The sequence below is a fragment of the Chiloscyllium plagiosum genome, unplaced genomic scaffold (genome assembly GCF_037043375.1).
Source record: "Chiloscyllium plagiosum isolate Xiang-an unplaced genomic scaffold, Cpla_swu_hap1 HiC_scaffold_4, whole genome shotgun sequence".
In the NCBI taxonomy this organism is placed as follows: Eukaryota; Metazoa; Chordata; class Chondrichthyes; order Orectolobiformes; family Hemiscylliidae; genus Chiloscyllium; species Chiloscyllium plagiosum.
In genome coordinates this window covers 61,472,969-61,485,225 of record NW_028270142.1, presented here as the reverse complement: position 1 = coordinate 61,485,225, position 12,257 = coordinate 61,472,969, and the positions used below count along the sequence as shown (strand labels likewise).

The 12,257-nt window shown below is 41.3% G+C and overlaps 1 protein-coding gene across 1 annotated transcript in view; it reads right to left on the bottom strand.

The window, feature by feature from the left end:
• The window catches only part of LOC122549141 (coiled-coil domain-containing protein 102A-like), a 620,500-nt gene extending 608,580 nt beyond the window's left edge, over positions 1 to 11,920 (bottom strand). The window contains exon 1 of the mRNA XM_087986288.1: positions 11,792 to 11,920. The gene's annotated coding sequence lies outside the window, so the exon portion shown is untranslated. The remainder of the gene's footprint in view (positions 1 to 11,791) is intronic.
• Between the last annotated feature and the right edge of the window lie 337 nt (positions 11,921 to 12,257).

Genomic DNA, 12,257 nt, shown 5'->3' with positions numbered 1-12,257 from the left:
TCAGAAATACTCAGCAGAGCAGGCCCATTCAGAACCAGTCACGATGAAGGATCATTAACCAGAAATATTAACTCTGTTTTTCTTTCCACCAAAGCTGCCTAAACTCCTGGGACTTTCCAGAATTTTCAGGTTGTATCCAGTCCTAATAAGAAGTCAGATCAGAATTGGAAGGGAAATTAGAGATGTAACTGGTTTTAAGCAGTAATAAAAATAGGATGAGGAGGGGGAAAAATACTTGCCTTGGATGGACAGCTGCAGAGATTTATAGACAAATGAAGATGATAATGGGGCAAGTAAATAAAAGATAGGGCTAGAGGGTGTTTAATTTAGATTAGCAATATTCTTACTAACAACTGCTGTTGAAAAAGATAAAAGTAGGCGTCATAATGTGAAATTGTTCCACACAATATTGAATCCAGAAGGCCTAATTGAAAGAATTGCTGTTGTCCAAGTTTGCACTGAGTTTCATTGAGTCTTTCCAATCAGGTAACTACTCTTGCACCAGTCCCAACACACTTCTTGTCAAAACCTATATCCCATGTTACTTTATTATATAGAAAATAATCCCTTCCTTTCCTCCTCAACCTGACTATAGTCTTTGATATGGTTGATCACATTATCCTCTGGTAATGACTATTTACTGTGGTTCCTGTTGGATGGGATTGCACTCGCTAGTTCCACTTTTACCTACCTAATCATAGCCAGAGTATCACCTACAATGACTTTTCTTCCAGTTTCCATACAGTTTTCATCAATATTCCCCCAAGGATCTACCCTGGACCCCCTATTTCTCATCTCAAGATGCCACTTGGCAACATCATCCAAAAGCATGTTTCACAAATACATAATGGCATACAACTTTACATAACTAGCATTTCTTTCAACTCCTCCACTGGTGTTAAATGATCAGAATGCTTATCCAACATTGTCTTTAAGGTAACATTCAATGACAATGACTATGCCCTGGAGACACCATCATTATCCCTGTGTATATCATGCCCACATGCAGGTCAGACCCACCACAGTGGGTATTGCTATACAGTGAGGAGGGAGTTCCCCTTCTAACTACCTTTCACCATTTCTCATACCCTTGGATGATGAATCTGTACTACTTCACATTGAACACCACTTGGAGGATACATAAAGGGTAGCAAGGATACAGAATGTACTCTGGGTGAGGGGCTTCACCACCATGTGTAACCTGGTAGCATCACTACTGATCAGATTGATGAATTCCTAAAAGATATAGACTGGGTCTGAAGTAGATGGTGAGGAAACAAACAAGAATGCAAAACATCCTTCATGTCATCCTCACTTTGCACCGATCTGTGACAGTATCAGTGAGTGTGACCTCAGCCCACCTTCACGTTGAGGATACCCTCCATGATAGCACAACAACCACGCTAAATGAAATAGAATTCAAACAGATATAGTAACTCCAGACTGGGTAGCTCAGACATATGGGTGGGCCATCACCATTGCATTGTATTTATGTCTTAGCATATTCCCCACTCTACCATTACCATTAAGCCAGGGGATCAAGGTTGGTTCAGGAGCAACACCAGGCATACCTAAAAATAAGGTAAAGTTTTGACCTGGTAAAGTTACAATACAGAGCTACTTGTATACCAAACAGCAGAATTAGAGGTGTGTAATTCTTCAATGGATCTAAGCTCTGGGACTTTACCACATCCAATCATGATTGGTGGTGGACAATTAAACAACTCTATGGAATAGGAAGCTTCACAAGGATCCACATCCTCAGCAAGAGGGAGCCGAGCAGATCAGTCCAAAAGACATGACTGCAGCACATGCAAGCAGCAATGTCGAGTGGCTGATGCATCTCACCTTCCTTCAGAGGTCCCCAATATCATAGACGCCAGCCTTTAGCCAATTCGAGTCCCCATTTGAGATTTGAAGGAATGGCTGAAGGCAATGGAGACTGCAAAGGCTACGGACTCTGATAACATTTGAAGAATAGTACTAAAAACGTATGCTCCAGAACTTGCTGTGCCCAAGTAAAGCTCTTCCAGTCCACTGCAAAACTGACATCTACCTGACAAAGTGGAAAAATATCTAAATATGTCCGATGCACAGAAAGCAGGGAAAATCCAATTCATCCAATCAAAGCTTCGGTCTCCTCACAATCATCAGCAATTGAACAGAGGCTGTTCTTGACAGCGATATCAAGTAGTACTTGACAATAACCTATTCAGATTGGGTTCCACTTGGGCCACTCAGGTCCAGACCTCATTACAGCCTTTGAAAAATGGACAAAAGAGTTGAATTCCAGAGATGAGGTAAGAGTGACAACCCTTGGAATTGGAATCTATGGGAATCGGGGGATAGCTCTCCATTCTTTGGGGTCATAACTGGCAATAATCTCAGCCACAGATTGCTGCAGTATCTAAAGAGTAGTAAATTATGCTGAATATTGTGCATTCATCAGTTAATATCTCCACTCTGACTTTATGATGGAGGGAAGGTTATTGATGAAACAGCTGAAAATGGTGAGGCCTATGACACTACCCTGAGGAATTCCTGCAGAGACATCCTATGGCCAAGTGCAGCAAGAGCTGAAAATAGTTCAGGCTTGGGTTGATAAGTGACAAAGTAACATTTGCATCATATGCACGTCAGACAGTAATCATCTCCAACCATAAAGATGCTAACGATTGCACTTTGACATTCAAAGATATATCATTGCTGACTCCCCTCCTATCAACATCCTGGTAGTTACCGTTGACCAGAAACTGAACGAGCCATCTAAATTAGAATTAGAATCAAAATTACGTTTCAGTGTCAAATGTTCTCAAGTACAAGGATACAGGAGTACAGTGAAAAGTGTACAAAGTCACTCTTCCTGGCATCATCTTAGATACAAAGGTACCTAGGTACAAAATCCTAGGTACAAAGTAGAAAAATAAAGAAGTAAGTTAGAAGTTAAAATTACATATTATACAATACTGTAGCTACTAGAGGACCAGTTCAGAGGCTGGGAATTCTACAACAAGTAACTCACCTCCTGACCCCTCAAAGCCTATCCACCACTGACAAAGCACAAGTCAGAAGCATGATGGAAAAGTCTCCATTTCCCTTGAGTTCACCTTGTCACACCTCACTTGTGTAGTGTGCTGGAAATCAAGCCCCACTATTCTTGGAGTTGTCACAAAAGTTAAAAATTTTGTCCAACTATGAAAAGTCCCCAATTTATATGTTGAATAGATCCAGGTTAACTGAAAAAATGGGCTAGATTTCTGTATTTAACAAGAACAACTACTTAATACAAAAAAAAAGATTCTAACCACATGTAAATAACAATGAACTGTCACCATATGACCCTACTAATTAAAACTCCAGCCCCCGTTCTAAAACCCTCTCCACACACATATACACAAACAGAAACAAGATGAGGAGAAAAAGTATTGGGGAAACAGTTTAATAGCGCTAGTCTCAGGATTTGATTGAGTATTCCTTTTATATTCCAGGTCCTTCAGTTCTCTAGTCTTTTCTTTCAGACTCACTTATTCACATGAGACACAAACTATGATATCTGACTTATTGTTTAAACACAATAGCTTACAGTAACTAGTGGGAGAAAGTGACTCGTATTCTTTAATTGCAGATAATTTTACTTGAGGAAGACACCAGTGCCCGACCATCCAGAGTCCCGAGAGGTTCTCCCAGAATTGTTTACATCTACAAGCCATTCCATCTCTCAGGAACCAACAAGACATGTAGTGCTATTCGTGGTAAAAGAGGGAAAGAGATATAGAATAGGAGTAAATGGAAGCGTGAAAAAGAGAAAAATGAGCCCACTCTGCTGAGAGACATGCCAACAAACCATAGTCAGGCTAGGAATGAGGGAAGTCGGGAATGTAGGGAGAAGGAATGTAGGGAAAGAGTTCACCCTCTGAAGCTGTTGAATTCAATGTTGAGTCCTAGATGCTGAACAGTGCTTACGAGGAAAATAAAGTGCTGTTCTTCAGCTTGCAAACTGTCCTTTACTCTGGGTACCCTAACAGTCTATTCTACTCACTCCCCCTCCCCCTCTGTATTACACCATCATGAAACACTATTTTTCAGCTCCATTCAGTTTTGAAGAAGAGTTACATCAAAATTGAAATGTTAACTGTGCTTCTGTCCGATACTTGCTGAGTTTCTCCAGCATGTTGTTTTTATTTCAGATGTCCATTATCTGCAGTATTTTTATTTTTATTGCATCCTTACAATCCAAATCCCATTCATTTATCACTTTGCACTGATGTACGTTGGTTCCCAATCATGCAATATATTAAAATCCTCATGCTTGTGTTCAAATCCCTCTGTGGCTTTGATGTCCTTCTCTCTGAACTTTCTTCCAGTCTCACAACACCCCCAGATATTTGGACACTCGTCTATTTCTGGCTCCTTAAAAATTCCCATTTTGAACTGCTTCAGCATTGGTGGCCATGACTTCATTCTGCAATTCTTGTCCTAAACCTCTCTGTCGCTCTATTCACTGTTGAGTCATACTTCATTCTACTAGCTACGAGAGAATACAAGTAGCCTTGAAAAATGTGATTGTCAAAACATATTTCTTTATGAATAAAATTTATTTTAATATTAATTAAATAACTTACTAGACACTTAGGACATTAAAATGTTTTACAGTAAATAAATTATTTTCAAAATACATGTTATATAGACAATTGAGGTGCATACTGCTGATTAAGGGCGTTGTTAGCGTGGGGAATGGCATCATTAGTTTATCTGTTGCAATTGACATTGAAAATTGGTAAGCACAGAATCACAAAATTGTAGCAGTGCAGAATGAGGCCATTTGGCCCATCACCCTTGCACACCATTTCTCTCAAAATAATCATTCCATGAATACCTCAAGTAATGACAGGAGCATATCAGAAAATCAGTCTATGCATCTGTACTTTCAATTCTTCACATCTTTCTTCAAGCTCCTTTTATTACACTTATTATTACTGAGACCCTCCTCAACAAAGTTCTTCCAGGTTCAGTCTGTGCCTCTCTTTGGGATCCTCTGAATGTCCACAAAGGTGCTTGTCACTGTCTTATAGTAGCAACCAACTGCCAATTCCTCTTCTCACATCACTTTTGGCACACAATGGACAGAGTAAGTGATAAGTTCTATCTTGTCCCATCCACACCAACCATTAGTTGCCTCTCGGACTCTGCCAATAAATCAACAATTACTGACTGCCCCACTTTCTTCAAAATGCTTATTCATGTCTCAATGTTCTCATTCATGGCCTTAATGTGAGTGATTGCATAGCAACATGGCTTTGATAGAAACTTTCTGAAAGCTACGCAGCTGGACGTATATTCATCACCTGTCTGATAAAACTATTGTGAGGGTCATGTGGTCTTGTTTTTAACCAAATCACACATTGCCTCTACCCCAATTCCTTTGGCATATTCTTAGCCTTAAATTTCTTCCTTCCACTTCTCCTTTAAAGTATTTGTTTTCCTCCAACTGCCCAAGTCCTACTCTGACTTTGTTACCATCATACCTCCTTAACTCCATCAACATTTCCACTAAGCAAATTCTCATCCTTAGTGATTTCAATCCATATTTCAAATGACTTTTCCTTTTCTTTTTTTGAATTCACTACTCTCTTCTCTTTCTTAACCTCTCCCATATTAGTTCTGATGTCCATATTTACATCAACCTCTTGTTCCTGATGGAAAAGTCAATCTCACTACTCCCAGATTCCCTGGCACAACCAAGGCTATCTCAGAAAATGTTCTCATGTCCCTGAATACCCATATCATCTTATTTGCTTCCAATATAACTTCCTTCAATAGCTGCCCCAAAACATGTTCTTATAAATTGGTTATAACGCTCAAATTCTCAGCCTTTAGCCTTTTATGCACCACAGTGCTGCAGTAGTCCAACTTCTTAACAACTCCGATGTATTTCATGCCTTTGTCAACAGTAAAATCCTGTCTTCCACCCGGACCCAGCTTATTTACAGTTCATGCTTGAATATCTGCACCTTGTGGATAGTGAGGACTGCAGATGCTGGAAAGTCAGAGTCAATAGTGTTGGAGCTGGAAAAAGCACAGCAGGTCAAGCAGCATCAGAGGAGCAGAGAAGTCAATGTTTCACGTTAGAACCTTTCAACAGGATCATACTCAATTGCCATATTCTTATGAGGCCTGACCACGAATGTAGTCTGTCCTTTCAGTATTGCTTGAGTATGGCAGTAGGTTCACAGTGCCCGCTGTATCCCAATCACCACAGCAAATGTTGCTGATCTCCAGAATTCAAATTTCTAAATTTTATGTTGTGTGTCACCGTCATATATCAATGTACCTTTAAGAGGTATCATCATGATACCATCTGTAATAAGTTAAAAATCACACAACACCAGGTTATAGTCCAACAGGTTTAATTGGAAGCACACTAGCTTTCGGAGCGACGCTCCTTCATCAGTGTTGCACTATTGTAATTTAAGTTAATACTAGTCCAGACACTTGGATGTCTAAGAAATGTCATCTGTATATATAACAGTTAACTGTAATAAACATCTATTGGAATGTTCAACACCATTATGTCCACATTGCAGTTTGTTATGCCACAGAAAATAACACAAACATCAGTACAACAGGTAAAATATTCTGCTGGAAGCAAAATCATACCACCAAATCCCCCCTTGTGTTAAAGATACAAAGTAGTCTGAATGAAAACAAGCCAGTCGTTCTATGCCAGGCGTTTGTTTTTTGTTACAGTGCCTGAAATTTACAAGGGTTTCCAACCTGCCAAGCCAAACAATAATTTAACTCCAATTTATCTGAGGCCCTGTTTACTTAACCATTAGGCACAGAAACTCAGGAATTGTTAGACATAATATTCCAAGGTCCATTTAATTTCCCTTCTAACGTTCTGGTAGTTGCAAGATACAATGATTATGGAGTTGTTAAGTAATTGTAGGAAACAATCTTGATCAGTTAGTCTACAACAGATCCATACACAATGTGAAGGAAATGTCAGCAATGGAGAGCTTTGGAACCACAATGCAAAGTCACCTCTTCTTTGTACAGACACACACCATGACTCAAATGTCATCGCTGTGATTACTCCTACACTGTGTTCCAAAAATGATCATTTCTAAAGGAAAGCTATTCCATTTAAACCTGAATGAATCAGTGTTACCTCCTTCTACCATCTCTCTTAGAAGGATGTTCCGTAGTAAACTGAGATGATGTAGATTACTGTCAGTTGGGCAATTCGCACATATATACAGAAGGATGGAAGAATGGAATTGGTTAGCAAATGTGTCAAATCCAGAAATCACAGGAACACAGAGCAACAAAAGTGATGGAAAAGGATAGACCAGATCTAAAAGTTGAAGTTCTAAATTGGAGAAAGGATAATTTTGACGGTTTTAGGCAAGAACATTCGAAAGCTGATTGGGGGCAGATGTTTGCAGGTAAAGGGACAGCTGGAAAATGGGAAGCCTTCAGAAATGAGATAACGAGAATCCAGAGAAAGTATATTCCTGTCAGGGAGAAAGGAAAGGCTGGTAAGTATAGGGAATTTGCTGGACGACTAAAGAAATAGAGGTTTGATTAAGAAAAAGAAGGAAGCATATGTAAGGTATAGACAGGATAGATTGAGTGAATCCTTAGAAGAGTATAAAGGAAGTGGGAATATACTTAAGAGGGAAATCAGGAGGGCAAAAACGGGACGTGAGATAGCTTTGGCAAATAGAATTAAGGAGAATCCAAAGGGTTTTTACAAATACATTAAGGACAAAAGGGTAACTAGAGAGAGAATAGGGCCCCTCAAAGATCAGCAAGGTGGCCTTTGTGTGGAACCACAGAAAATGGGGGAGATACTGAACGAGTATTTTGCATCAGTATTTACTGTGGAAAAGGATATGGAAGATATAGAATGTGGGGAAATGGATGGTGACATTTTGCAAAATGTCCAGATTACAGAGGAGGAAGTGCTGGATGTCTTGAAATGGGTAAAGGTAAATAAATCCCCAGGACCTGATCAGGTGTACCCGAGAACTCTGTGGAAAGCTAGAGAAGTGATTGCTGGGCCTCTTGCTGAGACATTTGTATCATCGGTAGTCACAGGTGAGGTGCCGGAAGACTGGAGGTTGGCAAACGTGGTGCCACTGTTTAAGAAGGGCGGTAAAGACAAGCCAGGGAACTATAGACCGGTGAGCCTGACCTCAGTGGTGGGCAAGTTGTTGGAGGGAATCCTGATGGACAGGATGTACATGTATTAGGAAAGGCAAGGACTGATTCGGGATAGTCAATATGGCTTTGTACGTGGGAAATCATGTCTCACAAACTTGATTGAGTTTTTTGAAGAAGTAACAAAGAAGATTGATGAGAGCAGAGCCGTAGATGTGATCAATATGGACTTCAGTAAGGCGTTCAACAAGGTTCCCCATGGGAGACTGATTAGCAAGGTTAGATCTCATGGAATACAGGGAGAACTAGCCATTTGGATACAGAACTGGCTCAAAGGTAGAAGACAAAGGATGGTAGTGGAGGGTTTTCAGACTGGAGGCCTGTGACCAGTGGAGTGCCACAAAGATCGGTGTTGGGTCCTCTACTTTTTGTCATTTATATAAATGATCTGAATGTGAGGATAAGAGGTACAGTTAGTAAGTTTGCAGATGACACCAAAATTGGAGGTGTAGTGGACAGCGAAAAGGGTTACCTCAGATTACAACGGATCTTGACCGGATGGGCCAATGGGCTGAGAAGTGGCAGATGGAGTTTAATTCAGATAAATGCGAGGTGTGCATTTTGGGAAAGCAAATCTTAGCAGGACTTATACACTTAATGGCAAGGTCCTAGGGAGTGTTGCTGAACAAAGAGACCTTGGAGTGCAGGTTCATAGTTCCTTGAAAGTGGAGTCACAGGTAGATAGGATAGTGAAGAAGGAGTTTGGTATGCTTTCCTTTATTGGTCAGAGTATTGAGTACAGGAGTTGGGAGGTCATGTTGCGGCTGTACAGGACATTGGCTAGGCCACTGTTGGAATATTGTGTGCAATTCTGGTCTCCTTCCTATCGGAAAGATGTTGTGAAACTTGAAAGGGTTCAGAAAAGATTTACAAGGATGTTGCTAGGGTTGGGGGATTTGAGCTGTAGGGAGAGGCTGAACAGGCCAGAGGTGTTTTCCCTGGATTGTCGGGGGCTGAGGGGTGACCTTATCAAGGTTTACAAAATTATGAGGGGCATGGATAGGATAAATAGACAAAGTCTTTTCCTTGGGATGGGGGAGTCCAGAACTAGAGGGCATAGGTTTTGTGTGAGAGGGGAAAGATATAAAAGAGACCTAACGGGCAACTTTTTCAAACAGAGGGTGGTACGGGTATGGAATGAGCTGCCAGAGTAAGTGGTGGAAGCTGGTACAATTGTAACATTTAAGGGGCATTTGGATGGGTATATGAATAGGGAGGGTTTGGAGGAATATGGGCCGGGTGCTTGCAGGTGGGACTAGATTGGGTTGGGATATCTAGTTGGCATGGACGGGTTGGACCGAAGGGTATGTTTCCATGCTGTACATCTCTATGACTCTATGACTCAATGTTCCCTCTTTGGCTTGTAATGAATAGTCAGGTTGTTGTACTACTTAGGAGAAAGTGAGACAGCAGATACTGGAGATCAGAGTCAAGAGTGTAGTGCTGGAAAAGCACAGCAGGTCGGGCAGCATCCGAGGAGCAGGAAAATCGGCATTTCAGACATAAGCTTATCATCGGGAATGAGGCTTATAGGCCAGGGCTGAGAGATAAATGGGAGGGTGGTGGGACTGGGGCAAGGTAGCTGAGAATGTAATAGGTAGATGCAGGTCGGGGAGAAGGTGATGGATCGGAGAGGAGAGTGGAGCGGATAGATGGGAAAAACAATGGACAGGTCAAGAGGGCGGTGTCGAGTTGGAGGCTTCAGACTGAGATAAGGTGGGGGCAGGAGAAATGATCCACAAGTTGGCGACCTGTCTTTCCAATGTAGAGGAGACCACATTGGGTACAACGGATACAGTAGATGACATTTATGGAGGTACAGGTAAATTTCTGTTAGGTGTAGAAGGATCCTTTGAGGCCTTGGATGGAGGTGAGGGGGAAGGTGTGGGCACAGGTTTTGCACTTCCTGAGGTGGCAGGGGAAGGTGCCAGGAATGGGGTAAGGGCTGGTGGGTCGGGGAGTGGTTCTGGCAAGGGAGTGATGGAGGGAATGGTCTCTTCGGAACTCTGATAGGGGTGTGGAAGGAAATATATCTCTATTGGTGGGATCTGCTTGTAGGTGGCAAAGTGGCGATGTATATGGAGGTTGGTGGGATGTAAAGTGAGGACCGGGGGGGTTCTGTCCTTGTTGTGTTGGGAGGGGTTGTGTTCAAGGGTGGAAGTGCGTGAAGTGGAGGAGATGTGCTGGAGGGCATCATCAACCACGTGGGAGGGGAAATTGCGGTCTTTGAAGAAGGAAGTCATCTGGGATGTTCTATGGTGGAATTGGTCAACCTGGAAACAGACATGGCGGAGGCAGAAGAATTGGCCATAAGGGATGGCGTTTTTACAAGAGACAGGGTGGGAGGAGTTGTAGTCCAGGTAGGTGTGGAAGTCTGTGGCTTTGTAGTAGATGTCCGTGGTTGGTCGGTCGCCAGAGATAGAGATGGGTAGGTCAGAAAGGGGAGGGAGGAGTCTGAGATGGTCCAGGTGAATTTGAGGTCATGGTGAAAGGTGTTGAATTGGTGTACAGTCATGCCTAGCTTAAAAGGGAGATTGACACCTTGATCATTTTCTCCTTTCAAGTGCTGCCGAGGAACAGTGATCCCATTTGAAAGCTTTTGGGGAACGAATAACCACAGCTGAGGTATATTCAGGATGACCTTCTCAGAAGTCATCTCAGACCTTCTCAGAACTCTTTGATCTCCTTACCTTGTTCCTTTAGAATCAGTAATTCTGGCAAGTCTCCGATTCTGTACATTAAAAGAAAACCATTTAACAAATAATGCATTAGTCTTGTCCTTATCAAGCAGTGTTTGGTTCGATTTTTACTGACAAGTGTGTCTCAAGCAAAAAATAAAAGTAAACCAAATTCTGTCGCATAAACTATGCATTTTTCAACCTGTTCTAATTTCAATCATGATGAAAGATTGCAGTTAAGGATGAAAATTGCAACAACCAAGAATCTTGCATTGATCAATATAACTTGGCACATTTCAAAGCTCTATACAATGGCCCCAAAATTGCCCAGGTCCACATCTTAACCGAACCTACATTATTACATCTTCTTGTTACAAACTCCATGGGAAACTATGAACTAAGATAAACAAATCAATTCCCCCCTCAATTTAAAAAATTACAAACAAGATTCCACTTATTGTAGTTTCTATTTTCATATGGATTTGTACCAATGGAAATGTAGCATGAATTCAGAGGCAAATGATACCATACAGTCTTTCAAATGCAGTTTCACCAATGCCCTACATAATTCAAGTATAACCTCCCCCTACCCTTGCATTCACGTCCCCTTGCAATATACCATAACATTCAATTAGCTTTCCTGATTACATACTTACATTTTGTGCAATTTATATAGCAGGACACCCAGATCTCTGCATTTCAAATCTCTCTACAAACTGCTCTGCAATCTCTTGCCATTTAGATTTCACACTTTCCCAGATTGTCCAGTTGCCAGAACTTTGCACACTCACTTTACCTATCAATATCCCTTTGTGGGCTCCTTATGCTCTCTTCATATCTCAGTTTTCTACTTATTTTTGTGATAACAGAAAATTTAGCTACGATACCTTCAATCCAAGATGTCAGCATGTGCTTTGCCTGCCTCACAGGCCTCCAGGTACAGGATAAGAATGAAGAAGAATGTTAGCAGACAGAAGAGCTTGAGCTTGGTGGAAAATCAGCTGCCAGTTCATGACAATACCATTTCACGCTGCTGATGTAAATCAATTTCTCCCCCACAAAGTATAATGCATGAATGTTTTAAATGCTTAAAAGACTAGTATTCATTTTTGGGAATGATGAAGAATAGGCGGTATCAAATCTGTCACCCTGCCCAATATTCTCATCTATTTCAGTGGAACTGAATTGGGTGGAACGTCTGGTTGGCTACAGATATGACACTGCCTATACTGCATCCCCTATGAGGATAAAGATGATAGACAGTTACAACAACTTTCATTGTATTCCTCACTGTCAGAATGTTAAAGGAACCAGGAAACTTGGATAAAGAACAGATGTTTTAGAGTTTTAGCC